General features: G+C 41.4%; 1 long non-coding RNA gene across 2 annotated transcripts in view; it reads right to left on the reverse strand.

Moving 5' to 3' along the window:
• The window catches only part of LOC149126212 (uncharacterized), a 47,611-nt gene that overhangs the window by 7,177 nt on the left and 22,784 nt on the right, over positions 1-17,650 (reverse strand). For both annotated transcript variants that reach the window (XR_016234926.1, XR_016234925.1), the window contains exon 2: positions 417-477. This is a non-coding gene — a long non-coding RNA (uncharacterized LOC149126212). The remainder of the gene's footprint in view (positions 1-416; positions 478-17,650) is intronic.

Consider the following 17,650-nt stretch of genomic DNA (forward strand, 5'->3'; position numbering starts at 1 on the left):
GGCAGAGGAGGATGGCCCAAGTGCTTGGGCCCTGCACCCACATGGGAGACCAGGAGAAGCACCTGGCTCCTGGCTTCGAATCAGCACAGCGTGCCAGCCATGGCAGTCATTTGGGGGGTGAACCAATGGAAGGAAGACCTTTCTCTCTGTCTCTCTCTCTCTCTCTCACTGTCTAACTCTGCCTGTCCAAATAAAATAAAATAAAATAAAATAAACTGAGAAAGGCAGGGAACAGATTCTGCCCTCAGCACTCCAGATGGACCAGCTCTGGATTGCGTCCACTGAAACTGATTTGGGATTTCACTAGAACTCTAAGATAATACATTGTGTTGCTTTAAGCTATGGAGTTTGTGGCCATTTGTTTCGCAGCCATATAAAATTAATACAACCACAGTGGGATATTATCTCATACCTACCTGATTGGCCCAGGTCTAACAGTTAATATGCTACCAAGAGCTTATAGGGATCCTCATTCACCTAGGGGAGAAATTCAAAAGAGTATAACTGCTTTGGAAAACATTCACTAGTAAAATAGGAAGCACATTTCAACCAAGCAATTCTCTTACTACATATGTATTCCCAAGAAAATCTTGCACAGGTACACAGAAATATCTGCAGCATGCACTATATAGCAGCTCTGTTCTAACAACAAAAGCACTGAAAACATCCCAACTACTCACTGAGAGTTAACTGGACAGAAATAACATTGCAGAGTCACAGAACAGCTATCTCATACTGGAGAAAGTGTGTATGCCAGAGCTGTCTGCATTATCCCGGATGCATTTCCAAAATAGCTGATCGCAGAAGGACGCAGGCAATAAGATTCCATTTATATAAATTTCAAACAGGCAAAATTAAATAAATGGTTACTGATTCATGTTATGTTGAAAAGAATAAAAGAAAGCCAGGGAATGATTAACACAAACTTCAGAACCGTGAATCTGGTGCAGAAAGCGCGGAGAGAGACTTCCAACAGACCTCTTAGTGTTCTGCTTCTTAAGCTGGGCAGCCTGTATTCCATCTTCTCATTCTTTATATTCGTATTTATGTTAAATACATTCCTTTGTATGTATGACATATCTCAAAATAAAGAAGAACTCTAATATATTCCAATAAACTCAATAATGTTCTCATTTAAGTTCTTGCACATTTTTTGATATATTCCTACATATTTATTGTTATTATTTTTGGTTACCATTATAAATGGTAGCTTTTAAAATTTGTTTTTACCACTGGCATGTTCAAATGTAATCAACCTCTGTTTACTGTTCCTCCATCTGAGAACACTGTTAAACTCCCTTATACTAATGATTTATTTAGAGAAAGCTGTGTAGATAACCATGTCATCTGCAATGGCAATATGTTGACTTCTTTATAGCTGTATTTCTTTCTTCTTGTCTTAGGAAATGAATAAAGGCTTCAGAACCATAGCAGTGGTAGTGATGGTGGCTCTGTGCAGCTTCTTTCTGGTCTTTAAGTCTCTTCAGTAAGGATAGCATCGCTGCAGGCTTCTGTAGACATCCTTCATCAGGTTTCAAAAGTTCTCTTCAATTCCTTGTTGCAAGTTTGTAAACTGAGTGATTCCTGGAAGACAAGGAGACAAGGACAGAACAGCCTCACAGGTTGGGAATCTGAATAGAGCTAGAGGTACAGAGTTGAGGGTGAAGGGCTGAGATCAATGACTTTCCTGAACAGCTCCATCTGAGAATACTGTTAAACTCTCTTCTACTATTTTCTGAAAAGCTGAAATGACAAAATTTGTCTATTTTAACCTCTTAATGTGGTAAATTACATTCACATGTTAGCTACTTTTCCTAACTTACATTTATCTAGTAATTTTCACACTTTACCTGGTCTTTTAAAAAAAATAATAATTATTTATTTGAAAGAGTTACACAGAAAGAGAAGGAGAAGCAGAGAGAGAGGTCTTCCATCTACTGGTTCACTCCCCAATTGGCTGCAACAGCAGGAGCTGCACTGAGATGAAGCCAGGAGCTTCCTCCAGGTCTCCCACGTGGGTACAGGGGCCCAAAGACTTGGGTCACCTTCTACTGCTTTCCTAGGCCATAGCAGAGAGCTGGATCAGAAGTGGAGCAGCAGGGACTAGAACCAGTGTCCATATGGGATGCCGGCACTGCAGGCTGCAGCTTTACCCACTATGCCACAGCGCCAGCCCCTACCTGTTATATTTAGTGACACGGAGCATTGGTTATGGTATTTCATCTTTTTAAGCTATACAACATCTGCATTAACGTATGATATCTGATATACAATTGTCTATAGCATCTGAATTTACACCATTTCAATTAGTAATAAGCAATATGCATACATATATGTAAAACACAACTAAAACCAGCTATCAGAGAAAAATTTTAAATTCATAGAATTAATCTTTTATATACCAATCTTGTGTCCTTCCCGAAGATATGGTGTCTAAGATTCTGCAAAATCACATCAACTTCATTGCTTCGAAAACTGCTACAGTTAAAGCAATAGTAGGTAACATTTGAAACCATCTGCTAGTATCACTAGAACTCTAATAACAAGAGTTCACCCTTTATCCCTCACAGCATCTTTTCAGAACTCTGTTAGATACCACCTCAAGTTTTGAGGTGAAGATTTTTTTATTAGATTTTTTTTTTGACAAGCCAGGGAAAAGGAATTGGCCATTTTTAATCTGATTGTATACCATGGTTTAACAGTCATGGGATTAACATTTGCCTGTCTGTATATACCCATTACAGTCATATCAGTTGTATTTACAATTCCTTCCCAGTGCATCACGAGGAAGAATGGCTTTTGATTCCTTCACCTGGGTTTGAACTAGGAGGACATCAGAACCTGAGGACGAATAAACAGAGGTTGGAGTGGAGCATGAGAACCCTCCCTTTTTCATAGGAGAAAACTCAGTTCCGGAGCAGCAGAGGGCTTTACTAATGACGCATGCATTAGGGAGGATATGAAGTTCCCACAGTACCTGCACTACCTAGGACGTACACTCCCGAGGCCTTTCAAGGAGGACGTAGCGTGCCTAGAAGGGATGACCCGACATTGCCTGCTCCTTGATTGTAACCTTCACTCCTCCTGGCAGACCAGATGTCAAACATCATTATCCATCCAGCTGAGATCAAAATGGAGTGTACTGAAAGGGACCATTATTCACTGAGCTTTGCCCTAGCTAAGTATCACAAGTCTTAGATTGACTGGAAGGCTTTTATTAAAGCACAAATAAAGAGTGGACAGATGGCATTGAGGTTTTCCAGAGAGGTTTCTAAAGACCCTATTCTTTACAAGAACTAGGACTTCCCTTGGAGCAAAGCGATGAGTTACCAGGCTCTAGAGAGAATAAATAAAATGCTTTGATGTTCATTTTTCATTCCCAGTAAAATATTGATGGAGCAGAGCTGTCAAAATCTATTTGGCAAACTGTTTAGTGTGCCTAAAATTACAGCCCCCAATGTTTCTGGACACAAAGAACATCCTCTTTCAAAATGTTCCAAAATCATAGGTGTAGGTAAAAACATTGGATTCTGGTTTGTATGATTGATAACAAAATCATCACCGTTGCATTTAAAGAAATGCTGTGTATGTTACACAGTCTAGCAAAATCTCTGACTCTCCTGACTGTATCTACAGCCACATGGAATATTTCTATTCTTTTTCCCTTTAATTTCAGAAAGATCATTTTGTCATCATTTTACAGCCCACTCTTCAGTATTTTGAACATTTTCTTTCTGCCATTCACAAACATTGCTTGGCTACTTGAAATCCCACAACCACAAGAGGAGAACTCAGACATAATACAGAGCTTTGTACCAAATACATAAAGACTATTCATTTGACATTAGAAGTATATAAAAAGATTTTACATTTGATGGCAATGTATTTTTACAGCAATAATATCAAAACATAAGAGAAATCATTTTGTCTTTGTTGATCATGTACAATATTCCTTTTAGAGCTAACCTTTTATTTTCAATGTTCTTACTACTTTAGAGAGGACATAGAAAAGGCCATAAGACACAGCCTTCAGTGGCCAATTAAGGCTTCTGTTCTCTTTCAATTTCTTGTACTTTACCAATTACCCTGCAACAAAGCATGAAAACAGGAAGGAAAACATCAGTCTAATTGTAACAAGCATTTGAATCCTTTTTGTGAGTTTCAATTGCATTCATTTTTTAAAAATAATTTTTTTATTTTAGTTGTAGACTTATAGAAAAATTTAAAGATATTACCTGGTTTCTACATGCATCATACCCAGTTTCCCCTATGAACATCTGAATTTGACATATTTCATACAAGTAATGAACCAATATTGATGCATTTTTAGCTGCGATCCTATTCCACTCCAGAGTTCATCCTAGACCCCACATTACATTTTGTTGTCAAATTCCCTGAGCTTCCCCTGGACTGTGATGGCGTCTCTGACTTCTCCTTGTTTATAATATTGACAGTTCAGAGGAGTCCTGATCAGGTATTTTGTAGACAGTCCCTCAGTTGGGATTTTCTGCTGTTTTGGGAAGAGGTCACGGAGATAAAGTGCCATTTCCAGCACACACCATGTTCTGGGCATACCGCTAGCAACGTGACTCAGCGTGCTGAGGCTGACCTTGAACGCATACCTGAGCGAGTGCTTATCATTTTCTCACTGCGAGGTGACCTTATTTCCCTACCGTCACTGAGCACTCTCCTTGGATTTTGTTTGTTGTTGTTGTTGTTGATTTTATGATTTTATTTTATTTATTTGACAGAGAGAAAGAGACAGAGAGAGAGAGGTCTTCCATCTGCTGGTTCACTCCCCAGATGGCCGCAAAAGCCAGAGCTGGGCTGATCTGAAGCCAGGAGCCAGAAGCCTCCTCCGGGTCTCCATGTGGGTGCAGGGGCCCAAGAACCTGGGCCATCCTCCACTGCTTTCCCAGGCGCACCACCAGGGAGCTGGATCGGAAGTGGAGCAGCCTGGATCCAAAGACCTGTGCCCATGTGGGAAGCCAGCAGCACTGTAGGCCAAGGCTTTAACCCCGCTTCCTTCAGTGCCCAGTACTGTTCTTCTTTTAAGACTGGTGAGTTGTTGGCTCAATAGGCTCAATAGGCTAATCCTCCGCCTTGCGGCGCTGGCACACGGGGTTCTAGTCCCGGTCGGGCCGCCGGATTCTGTCCTGGTTGCCCCCCTTCCAGGCCAGCCCTCTGCTGTGGCCAGGGAGTGCAGTGGAGGATGGCCCAAGTGCTTGGGCCCTGCACCCCATGGGAGACCAGGAGAAGTACCTGGCTCCTGCCTTCGGATCAGCGCGGTGCGCCGGCCACAGCGCACCAGCTGTGGCGGCCATTGGAGGGTGAACCAACAGCAAAGGAAGACCTTTCTCTCTGTCTCTCTCTCTCTCACTGTCCACTCTGCCTGTCAAAAAAAAAAAAAAGTTTATAAAGACTAGTGAGTTGTACTCTACCTCCTTAAGGGTGAATTTCTTTACATTATCAAATTTTAAAGAAATAGTTCTTTTAAGTTCAACTCTTAAACTGTTCTTAAAACTGGGCACAGGAGTAAGTATTGTGATTCAGCAGGTTAAGCTCTGCCTGTGATGGTGGAAGCCAGTTCATGTCCTGGCTGTTCCACTTCCAATCCCTGCTAATCTGCCTGAGAAAGCATTGGAAGCTGGCCCAAGAACCTGGACTCCTGCCACCTATGTGGGAGACCTAAGTAGAAGTCCAGGCTTCTGACTTTGGCCTGGTCCAGCCGCAGTCACTGAGGCAATTTGGGGAGTGAACCAGTGGATAGAAGATCCTTCACTCTCTCTGTCTCTTTCTCTCCCTCTCTCTGTAACTCTGCCTTTCAACTAAAATATATCTTTTAAATTAGTAAAAAACAAACACAGATAAAGGTAGAGCTATTTTTTTTTACTATCTCTTTAATTACTGGACACCTAAGAGGCCTTGCAGCATTCATTTTAAACAGTGCTTTTCTTCAGATCAATTTCCCTCTCTTCCTAGCTATACGATATCTAATAACTGGGAAGGATATTTTGATCAAAGGTGAATAAGTTAGCTATTTATATACTGGGTATATTTGCTGTGATGAAGGCGTAAATATTTTATATATAGTAATTTCTGTAATCTATATAATTGTCCTAATTCAAGGTAGAACACTATACAATAACAACACCACCAAAATGTCATCTCTCACGGAAGCCATACTTTTCTCACTGAAGGTTATGAGATCAAGATACAATCTTTTAAGCACTTTGAAGTATTCCAGTTGGAATACTAGTAAGAGTTGCAAGCTGACTTTGTATTTGGAGTTGTTTGGAAATACTAGAATTGGCTCTCAACGAGAATCTCTTTATTTCTAAATTTCATGTTTGTTTGTTTGTTTAACAAAGAGAAGGAGCAAAAGAAAACGGATGACTTCTATCTCTACACCAAAGAAGTGACTGAAGTTTTCACTGAATGGAATGATTTCTTTTGAAAGGACACACTATCTTAGAGATACAGTGGCATAGCAACTGCTTGGAAATGCCCAATTTAATCCTTGTCTAGAGTTACTTTGTCAGAGAATAAATACGTCTCCTATGCAAACTCTAGCTGATGGCTACATGCTGTTAAAATCCCCAGGTTGAAAGGATTCTGAAAACACCAGCATGATCCCAGGAGACCGGTGCTGTAATTGACTAGCAATGCCTGTCACCAAGGCAACATAGGAAGCATAGAAAAAGTCTTCTCTATTTACCTTTGCCACTTTATAATACTGACTGCGTGCAATGTGATTAACCTGTGTTTTACAATCAAAGTAATAAAACTCGGTTTATCTGAATAGCACTTGTAATTTTATGTGTAACACAAAATTGGTTCCATTTTTGGGCTCTGATCTTATTAGTTTTTTCTTACTCTGGATAAATCAGGACCATAAAATATATTACATAAAGCAACATCAGGCACATTTTTTCTAAATAAATCTTCCTGAAATCTACATTACTGGCTTATGCACTCCATAAGACAGGAATAATGCCTCGTCGCCTAACTTCCTGCAGTGTCATGCCTCAGAATTTCAAATGATGATGCGATTGCATAATACACAACTCATCCAAAGTCTTGACCATGACCTTCCAGCCCCTCTGTGAACCGGAACCTGAGCGCTTCTCTAACCTTTGTCTCCCTTTCCCTCCTCCACTCTTTAGTCCAGCTACTCTGACCTCAATGAGGGACTTCTGAGGGTTAAACCCAGTTCTGCCCACAGGTTTTTATAACACTGGTTCTTCCGGTGCCAAATCCTGGGCACAGGCATTGGCATGGTGTGCTTTCTCAGGTCTCCGCTCCAGGGTCACCACCTCAGGGAGGAAATTCTAAAATAGTGACAATCATCGTCCTCTCTCCCCTTCTACTGCTTTATTTTCAATAACAATCATCGCTTTTATATCATACAATAATCTCAAATACTCAAGCATTTATCGCTACCATTCGAACAGGACAAAATGTATCTTTATAAAAAATCCTTTTATCATTTAATTTTTTGATTAATGTGGAAGTGTACAGTTTTATTGGGGTACAGTGCACTATGTCAACACATATACACAGTATAAACCTATCAAGTGAGGCACCTTTAGTTTTGTTTCCTTATATGTTCTATGATTTGGAGCCTATCTGCTCCTCTCTTCCAGGTCTTCATGTAGCATATAGTACATTATATATTTTTAGATTTATTTTCTGTATTTGAAAGAATTACAGAAAGAAAGAGAGAGAATGAGAGAAAGAAACAGAGAGAGAGAGAGAGAGAGCGAGCTTCCATCCACTGATTCACTCCTCAAATTGCTGGGGCGAGGGGAGGCCAGAACCAGGAGCCTGGCACTATATACACATGGTCTCTCATGTGGGTGGCAGGAGCCCAGGTACTTGAGACATCTCCACTGCTTTCCCAGGAGTATTTTCAGGGATCTGAATGGGAATTGGAGCAGCTGGGATTTCAATCCATGCCCTTATGCAGTTGGCAACTCACCTTGCTGTGTCAAAACACTGGACCTAATGCATAGTACATTATTGTGAACTAAAGTCAGCCCACTGTACTGTGGAACACTAGACCTTGTTACTTCTATCTGACCATGCATTGCTAACCTCTCTCTTCATCTGACCCCTTTCTTAGTCTGTAATCATCACTATTCTAAGTTCACACCTACTATTTTGCTTTTCTAATGTCCACATATGAGAAAGAACCTGCACTAGTAGTCTCTCTGTGAATGCTAATTTGACTTAATCTAATGACCTCTAGCTCTACTCAATTTGCTGCAAATGTTAGAATTTCATTCTTTTTTTGTAACTGAATAACATTAAGTTGTCATGTATGCCACATTTTCTTTACCCATCCATCATATGATGGACATTTAGATTGATTCTATATCTTGGCTAGTAAGACCAGTGTTGCAGTGAACATGGTAGTTCAAGTCTTTCATATGACGATAGGTTCATTTCTTTTGAATTAAAAGTGAGATGATTAGGACATATGGTAGAATGGCTGTATTAATTTGCATTCCCACCAGCAGTGTATAAAGGTCCCTTTCTCCACATTCTTGTCAGCATTTGTTATTTTTTGTCTTTCTGATAATAGCTATTCTTTTTTAAAAATTTATTTATTTGAAAGGCAGAATTACAGAGAGAGAGTAGGAGAGAAAGATATTCCATCTGCTGGTTCACTCCACAAATGGCCACAATGACTGGAACTGGGCCAGATCAAAGCCAGGAGCCAGGAGCTTCTTCCAGGTCTCCTGCTTGGGTGCTGTGGGGAGCAACCCGGACTAGACTGTTACTGGAATTAAGACTTATTTTATGCATCTGCTCTCCCACAATATGGCGCTGGGAGAGGAGAAAACAGTTTCTACACAGCTGCCTCCAGTTCAGCCAATAAACTGTAGGACTTGCTCCTGATTGGAGGAGAGCAGCGTACTCGGCGTGTGGGCAGCCGAGTTAGGATTGGCGGAGGAGGACTATAAAGGAGGAGAGAGACGGCATGCACCAGGAACATCTAAGGGGAACATCTAAGGGGAACACCTGTGCAGCCCCGGAGAGAGCCGGCCGGCGGTATGCCGCTCCCCTGCGGAAGTGGGGAATGTGGCCAGGGGGGGACTGCCCTTCCACGGAGGTGGAAGGGATAGTAGCCAACCCGGGAAGAACCAGCAGCAAACCCGGGGAGGGCCGAGCAGACGAAAGAACAGCGCAGGGTCCTGTGTCGTTCCCCCACGAAGAGGGGGGAACGTTCTATTCTAACCGTTGCAAGAGGACACTTTATTGTGGCTTTGACTTACGTTTCCCAAATAGCCAGTGATATTGAGTATTTTTGCATACATTTGTCGATTAGTTGTCATTTGTATTTCTTCTTTTAAAAAATGTCTGTATAGATCCTTTGCCCATTTCTTAAATGCATTGTTTAGTTCTATTGTAGTTACGCTATTGTTGAATTTTTTACATTATTTATATTTTCTGGATATAAATCTTTTCGCTGATGAGTAGACTTGAAAATATTTTCTCCTATTCTGTTGGTTGTCCCTTCAATCTCTGAACCATTTCTCTTGCTATGTAGAAGTTCCTTAATTTGATATAATCCCATTTTCCTATTGTTGTTTTTCTTATCTGTGCTTTTGGGGTATTACCCAAAATACTGTTGCCAAGGCCAATGTCTTGAAACATTTACCCATGTTTTTTTCTCATAGTTTCTTACATTTAAGTCTTTGGTCCATTTTGAGTTGATTTCTTATTTCATTTTGAGTTGAATTTTTTATAAGATGAGACGTGGGAAAAGGTCCAGTCCCCTACATATATATATTTGTTTTCCCAGAACCATTTACTAAAGAGATTGCCCTTTATCCATACCTGATTTTTGTTCCCTTGTCAAAAATCAGCTGGCTGCAGATGCATGGCATCACTTCCAGTATCTCTATTCCCACATCTCATGAGAGAGCCTCAGTTCAAGTCTCATTTCTCTTTCCAATTCCAGCTTCCTGCAAATGTGAACCCTGGCATGTAGTTGCAATGACCCAAGTACCTGGGTCCCTGTCATACACTTGGGATACCTGGACTGAGCTCTAGGCTTTGGCCTGGTCTAGCCCTGGGTGTTGCAGGTACCTAGAGAGTAAGCCAAAAAAAGAAAGATTCTCTCTCTCACTCTCTCTCTCTCTCTCTCTCTCTCTTGCTCTCTCACTCTTTCACTCTCTCTTTCTCTCTCTACCTCTCTTTCTGTACTTTTCTCTTTCGGTAACTTTGACTTCCAAATAAATCTTTAATATACATAAATATGATTTTCACTAATAACTATATAGGTTCTAAATTTCCTTGCACTCAGAATAGGAATTTTTTATATTTAATAAGGTCTCAGAATGCAATTGATATCAAACATTTATACTAACAATGTTTACATATTCATGAAAATATTATCATTCTATTTGTTACCTTTTCAGCTGGAAATAAATCATTAATAATCCATTTCCACCTTTTGAGAGCACATCAACGGGGAGCTTGCAAAGTCAGAATGCATATGCTTAATTGAGAACTCAAGAAAACCACTGTGGTGGTGAATACCCAGCCGTACAAAATGTGTGAGTCTAAATGGACTGAAATTAGAGTGGTTTCAGAAGTTGAAACCTGCATAAATAAGATAAGAGAAATGGAGTGTGCAGGATGGCAGGAATGTGGCAAGCAGGAGAGGGAAGCAGCATGTTCCCTCACCTTTGAATGTTCTAATTGATGTAACTTCACATTCTGTCCTCCAGGCCTTCCAGCTAATTTAAAAATAACACTTACTTTTAATCTCCAATTTTCAGATGGAAATAATGAAAAGAGAGAAGTGAAGTGTTAGGTCCAAATTTTTTTCCCAGTTCTTATTCTCCACTTACCATACAGAAATAGGCAAACTTTTGAATTAGATGGCTTAGGTTCTGTCCTTTGTGAATAGAAGAAACGGCTTTAAAATCTTTCACATGCACAATCACTTAATAAGGAAGCTATTAAAATCTGATGTAGGTTTGAAACAAACAATGCCTTGAATGCAAATGCTTGATATCACCAGTTCCAGTTACCTAACCACCCTCCCTTAACTTAATTCACCAAAGTGAGGGAGTATACAGCTGATCCTACAAGATTCTAGACACCAAACCCATGAGGTCATTGGTTTCTCCAATAGATAACATTTGGTGGCCAATATTGCCTTGAGTGGTTTAATTTAGGGGAATTCCAGATCTGGACAGAAGAATTCTAGGTCCAGGTCAGGAAGTAACCACCACCTGCATGTAGCTCCCGGGCCAACTGAAACCTATTTGGCTATAGTACCAAGCAGATACATATTACATGTAGCTCATACAGAGCGTCTTGTGGATGCTCGCAGAATAGATGGCTGGCTGCCTGCTCACCCGTGTCCTAAGGTGCACATTGCCTTGTTCCATATCTCAATTTCTTTTTCAGACAACCAGACCATGAAACAGAGAAGTGGTGTACAACCCTTGATACCTGACCCTATAATGGAAGTTTAGAAATGAAGTTTCCCCTTTTGATAGCCTCTTTAAAAACCCCACAACACCTTCTTTCAGGAGAGTGGTAGTTCTTGGGACAAAAGTCTGCTATCCCTTCATCTGTCAACAGATTAAGCTAGTCTCTTTCCTTTACTCTCAAACTCTGTCCTCATTATTTCGATTTGGCACTGAGAACAGGGACCAAGCATTTGGTAACAAATTTAGCTCATTGAATCCTGTCATCTCCACTCTACTCCTCAGCTACACGTAGGTGCTTTAGCTCAAGAGAGTTCTTTATGCCTTAGCTTTGCCAGGTGAGGTTGAAGGGGCATCTTCTACTGAAGTGTTAATGTTCTCTCACCACATAGGCAGTCCAGCATGGGAATAGGTTGTGTCAATGTGTTAAGGTAGTAATTAGTATCCAGATTGGGTGAAGGATATTCAGAAAGTGTTCATGATAAAGGTTTATTGTGGAAAAATTATGCAGGAATCTAAAATTTTTTGTAACAACATGAAATTTTCTTTTATTTGTTTTTATTGAAAGAGTAACAGACTGAGATCTTCCATCCACTGATTCATTCCCTAACTTTTCATCAGAGCTGAGGCTGGATGAGGCTGAGGCCAGGAGCCACAAACTCAATCTGGGCTTCCCAAGGGAAGGGCAGGGACACAATCACCTGAACCATTTCTCACTGTTTCCCATGGTGCCCTTTAGCAATAAGCTGGAATCAAGGGCAAAGCCAGGACTTGAACTAAGACCCCTTGACATGGAATATGGACATCAAAGAGGTGTCAATGGTCTGACCAAATGCCAATCTTTTTTTAAAAAAAGATCTATTTATTTTTTTACTTGAGAGTCAGAGTTACAGAGAGAGGAGAGGCAGAGAGAGAGAGAGAAAGAGAGAGAGGTCTTCCATCTGTTGGTTCACTCCCCAATTGGCCACAATGGCCGGAACTGCACCGATCCGAAGCCAGGACCCAGGAGCTTCCTCTGGGTCTCCCACTCGGGTGCAGGGGCCCAAGGACTTGGGCCATCTTCTACTGCTATCCCAGGCCATAGCAGAGAGCTGGACCAGAAGTGGAGCAGCCGGGACTAGAACTGGCGCCCACATGGGATGCTGGCGCTTCAGGCCAGAGTGTTAACCCACTGTGCCACAGTGCCATCCCCCCAAATGCCAACCCTTAAACTTATCTCTTAATTCCATTTTCCACAGGCTTTTTAAAGAACTCTTGTATTCACCCATGGAAGGAGTATGGCAGATGATAGTTAGTTTCTAAGGCAGAGCCACAAAGTTTATGTAATTGATGACGAATCCAAGGTAACATTAGCAAGGTACAGTTTCAGTGATTTGAATCCCATTTTTCAACTTTGGTATTTACATAAAAGAATATGGATAACTATCCACCTTTGTATACTGTGGGGAGCAACCCGGACTGGACTGAGTTACTGGAATTAAGACTTATTCTATGCATCTGCTCTCCCACAATATGGCGCTGGGAGAGAAGAAAACAGTTTCTACACAGCTGCCTCCAGTTCAGCCAATAAACTGTAGGACCTGCTCCTGATTGGAGGAGAGCAGCGTACTCGGCGTGTGGGCAGCCGAGTTGGGATTGGCGGAGGAGGACTATAAAAGAGGAGAGAGACGGCATGCACCAGGAACATCTAAGGAGAACATCTAAGGGGAACACCTGTGCAGCCCCCAAGAGAGCCGGCCGGCGGTGTGCCGCTCCCCTGCGGAAGTGGGGAATGTGGCCAGGGGGAACTGCCCTTCCACGGAGGTGGAAGGGACAGTAGCCAACCCGGGAAGAACCAGCAGCAAACCCGGGGAGGGCCGAGCAGATGAAAGAACAGCGCAGGGTCCTGTGTCGTTCCTCCACGAAGAGGGGGAGCGACAGTATACCATTAGCAGGACCATGAATTAACACAAAATAGGTAATTTTGAAATAACTAGCCAAATTTCAATTCCATAACCTAAGAACTAATTAAGTCTAATTTAACATAAAGACATACTCAAACAAGTCTTCCAAAACACATGTAATGAACATTCTATCTATTCATTCCATAATTATTTACTTGATACCTACTATGTCCAGTGTAATTATCAAAATGTAATTTTCAAATATGAAATACATGGCTCTCACACAAATATAAAATAAATAAATACATGCCACAGATTTTATTGAAGTTATTAATTGAGACAAGTAGTAACTAGGCAAGTTTGGCTCAAAGAAAACTTCAGAATAAGGAGGTTTACATGGTTCTTTATAAATAGAGGGTTAGAATGATGTCACCAGACTACATACAATTGGGTCAAACTTTACAATTTTTTCAAACTTTAAGAACTTTTCTACTGGACACTGGCCAGAAACTACATCTTCACTGAACCCAAATCAATGTTAGCATGTATCTTTATAAAATCTGAGCCCTTAAATAATAGCAAATGCCAAAGTCAAGCAGTAATATATACTCCAAGAAAGTTAAATAATTTCTGGGTGAGTTTGTTAAATGATGCACTAGTGTGACAATGAAAAGATATGCTGCATGCTTTTGAACTTATTTCCTAATTCATGTAATTCGTTCTTAGCATGAGCATTGTGCTTGGGATATAACAATGAACAAAGCAAACAAGATTCTTACTTTCCTAGAACTGGTAATATTTGGAATAGAAAAAAATATTAACAGTAGGAGAGGTGAATAAACAATAAGAGATTTCATTGCAAGGGAGGATTGTATGAGATACAGTATACACTGTCCACATGTTAAATTAATTAGAAGGTCATTAGCTCCAGCACCTGTGAGTTCCTATGTCGGCTCACCTCAATGTCAACTGTAAAAAGAAACTGAAATTTAATCAATCAGAAACTGCAGAGGTGTGGAGCATCCAGCCCACAGGCCATATGAGGGCCAGAAAATCATTTGCTCTGGCTCTGCCAGGGAAACCACAGACGGGACTCAAAATTCAATAAATCTATAGCAGACTAATTTTAAGTTGACAATTTTGTTTGGCCTGTGAATGATGTCATAGAATTCCAAATAGCCCTTGGCAGCAAAAACCTTCTCCAACCCTAAACTAGAGACTTTACCAATCAGAAAACACCAACTGGCCTCCAACTAGGGACTTGCCACTTTAACCAATCAAATATTACCTCTGTCTCACTTCCCCAAAGGCCTTACAATAGTGCTCCTCTCAGGCTCTCCCCATGGAGTACTGATCCACTTGTGGTCTGGTGCTGCCAAACTCATTACTCTCTGCTCAAATCAACTTGTTGAAATTTGAATATGCTTAATTTCATCTCTTAACAAATTTTATGTAGCCTCCAGAAGACTACAGTTAGTCTGCAACTATTGATAGGCAGAGGGATAAGAAGCAAATTGGTGCTGCGGGTTATTACTTTTTTCCCAAGAGACTAAAAGCCTTTTCATATTAGGTTGGAAGCAGCACTAAGTTTAGAATCCCTGCATCTCCACTTCATCTCAGAGGAACTGGGCTGTGGAGTAAACAGCTACCATCTCATACTAGAGTTGACAGGAAGCTGGGTCATCACAGGTAACAGGAAATGGAGTGTCTAGCTGGGAATAGAAACTTGAAAGGGCACAATGTCAACATTTGGAAGGAAGGGAAAAGATGGAGGGCTGAAACAGGAGTTTGGGTCTTACAGCAAGGACACAGGGTGTATGGAAATGAAGAGGCTGGGTGAGCTTCTAGGAGCAGCCAGGCATTGATGGGAGTCACTAAGGGTAATGGTACAAGGGGAGATGATCTGACCCAATTCTCCTAAAAATTGATAAACTTTCAGTTTCAGTTTCAATACATAAGTAACCTGGAAGCTGTCATTCTAGTCCTTACAATAAGAAAAAGCTGGACAAAGTGAAAATTAGGAACTTCCTTGAAACTGTCAAAGAATCAAAGTCACTGGGTAAACGGTCAGTCTGGCATCCAAAAATCAGGTGCATTTAGACACATACAGAAACCAAGGTCTATGTACCTGAAGTAAAACCTGCTAGAACCATAAACCAGTAGATACAGTTAAGTAGTAATGTTACCAGGGGGAAGGCTGTGGAAGCCCTGAGGTTCTTGTCATCAAGCAAGAAAGAATTCAGGCATGAGACAGAGAGAAGAGTGATAAGGCTATGTTGGGGACAGGGCATCCGTCAGAACAGAAGGGACAGAGAGAGCACCCAGTCGCTTGAACTAGGGGAGAGCGAGGTTACATGGTTGAGTGGAGAGAATACACCTGGGCAGGCCAGGCAAGTGGCTCAGCAGAGAGGCAGCCAGCTGAGCACACAGTCCATTTGGACTCCATAGGTTTTTAAGAGAGTCTGTTTACCCACCTCCCCCTCTCTTCCAGGACAAAGGATGGAGAATACTGGTAGAAGAGTTTGTTGGGTGGAAATTAGCAAATTCCCCCCCCCCCCAGATTTGTTGGCACATGGCAGAGTAAGGGGGCTCCCCTTAAGGCATGTCTGAGAAGGTTGTATTGCCTCATGTTATCAGGTAACCCCTATGGTCCTGAGGAGAGAAAGTTCTCCTGGAGCTTTCCCTGGGGGAAGGGCTGGGATCACCTGGGAGGTTATGAGGGTTTGGGCAGGACTTTGAAGTGCGAGATGCTGGGCTTCTGGAGCTTTCCCAGTAGGTGCTGGTCTTCAGGCCTTTCTCATACACACATAGGCTCAATTTCTGACTTCCTACCTAACAGTAACAATGAAAAATCACTGGAGGCTGAATGTGAACAGAGAATGAATAGGAGTGAGAGACTAAAAGAATGCTATCTTAGGGGACACTTCTTCAGTTACTGAGTTTTCTTCTAGGAATCCCCCCAATTTCTCTTAGTGGCAACCCAATAACACATCTCCTTGTTGGTTGGGTGTAGTCCTTAGCAAGGTAAATCACCACTTGGGACACCCACATCTCATACTACAGTGCTGGTTGGAGTCCTGGCTGCTCTGCTTCCAATTCAGCTTCCTGTTAATGTGTGCTGAGTGGCAGCAGATAATGACTCAAGTGCTTGCGTCTCTCCCAGCCTCTTGGGAGACTTTCATGGAGTTCTGTGGTCCTGGCTTCTGCTTAACCCAGTCCTCACTGTTATTTAGAGTGTAAAGCAGCAGATAAAAGAAATGTAATCTCCTTTTCTCTCTTTCTCTCTCTCTCTCTCTGTCTCTCTCTCTTTCTCCCTCTCCCCTCCAATCTTGCCATTCAAGAAGAGAAAAATAAATAAATAAAAGCTGTAAAAATAAATAAATAACCTCTTCATGATTCTGATCAGGGAGATGAAGATTAATTAACATCAAATATGCCCAGAGACTTCTCCATAACAAAGGACTACTGTGGAAGTTTAGATAAATCCTTATCTAAATTGAATGAAAAGCACTCCTTCCAACTCTAGCCCCCTCCAGGCTTCTTATCTCAGTTTTGATTACACAATACATATGCTTAGATTTCATCTAGAAATTACAAGATGTGCATGCACACACACACACACACACATACACATTCACATACAGAATCTGAAGAAATAAAGAAGTCATCAGAAACCAAGGCAGATATGACTTAGGTTTTGAAATTCTCACACAGGGAATTTAAAATAACAGCAATTAATATGTTGTGGCATTAACTGAAAAAGTAGATAAAATAAAAAGTGGGTTAGATGGCTAATTTAAGCAGAGAGATAAAATTCCTAAGAATAAGTTGGGAGCAGGTATTTAACCAAGCCTTAAAATGCCCATGGCCCATATTGGAGTACTTCAGTTTGACTCCCTGCTCTAACTTCTTTTTTTTAAAGATTTATTTATTTATTTGAAAGTCAGACTTACTCAGAGAGAGAAGGAGATGCGGAGAGAGAGAGAAAAAGAGAGAGAGAGAGGTCTTCCATCCACTGGTTCACTTCCCAATTGACTGCAACTGTCGGAGCTGCGCCGATCTAAAGCTGGGAGCCAGGAGCTTCTTCCAGGTCTCCCATGCGGGTCCCTGCTCTAACTTCTAACTCCAGTTTCCTGCTAATGCAAAACCTGTGAGACAGTGGTAATGGATGGTCAAGTAATTGGGTTCCTGCCACCCACAAGGGAGACCTGTCAGGAAGCTCCTGGCTCCAGTCCTAGTCCAGCCCTAACTATTGCAAGCATTTGAGGAATGAATCAGCAGATGGAGAGCACTTTCTGTCTGTCTCTTATCTAT

Source organism: Oryctolagus cuniculus, chromosome 6 (assembly GCF_051225735.1).
Source record: "Oryctolagus cuniculus isolate XC-2025 breed Fujian yellow rabbit chromosome 6, ASM5122573v1, whole genome shotgun sequence".
Lineage (NCBI taxonomy): Eukaryota > Metazoa > Chordata > Mammalia > Lagomorpha > Leporidae > Oryctolagus > Oryctolagus cuniculus.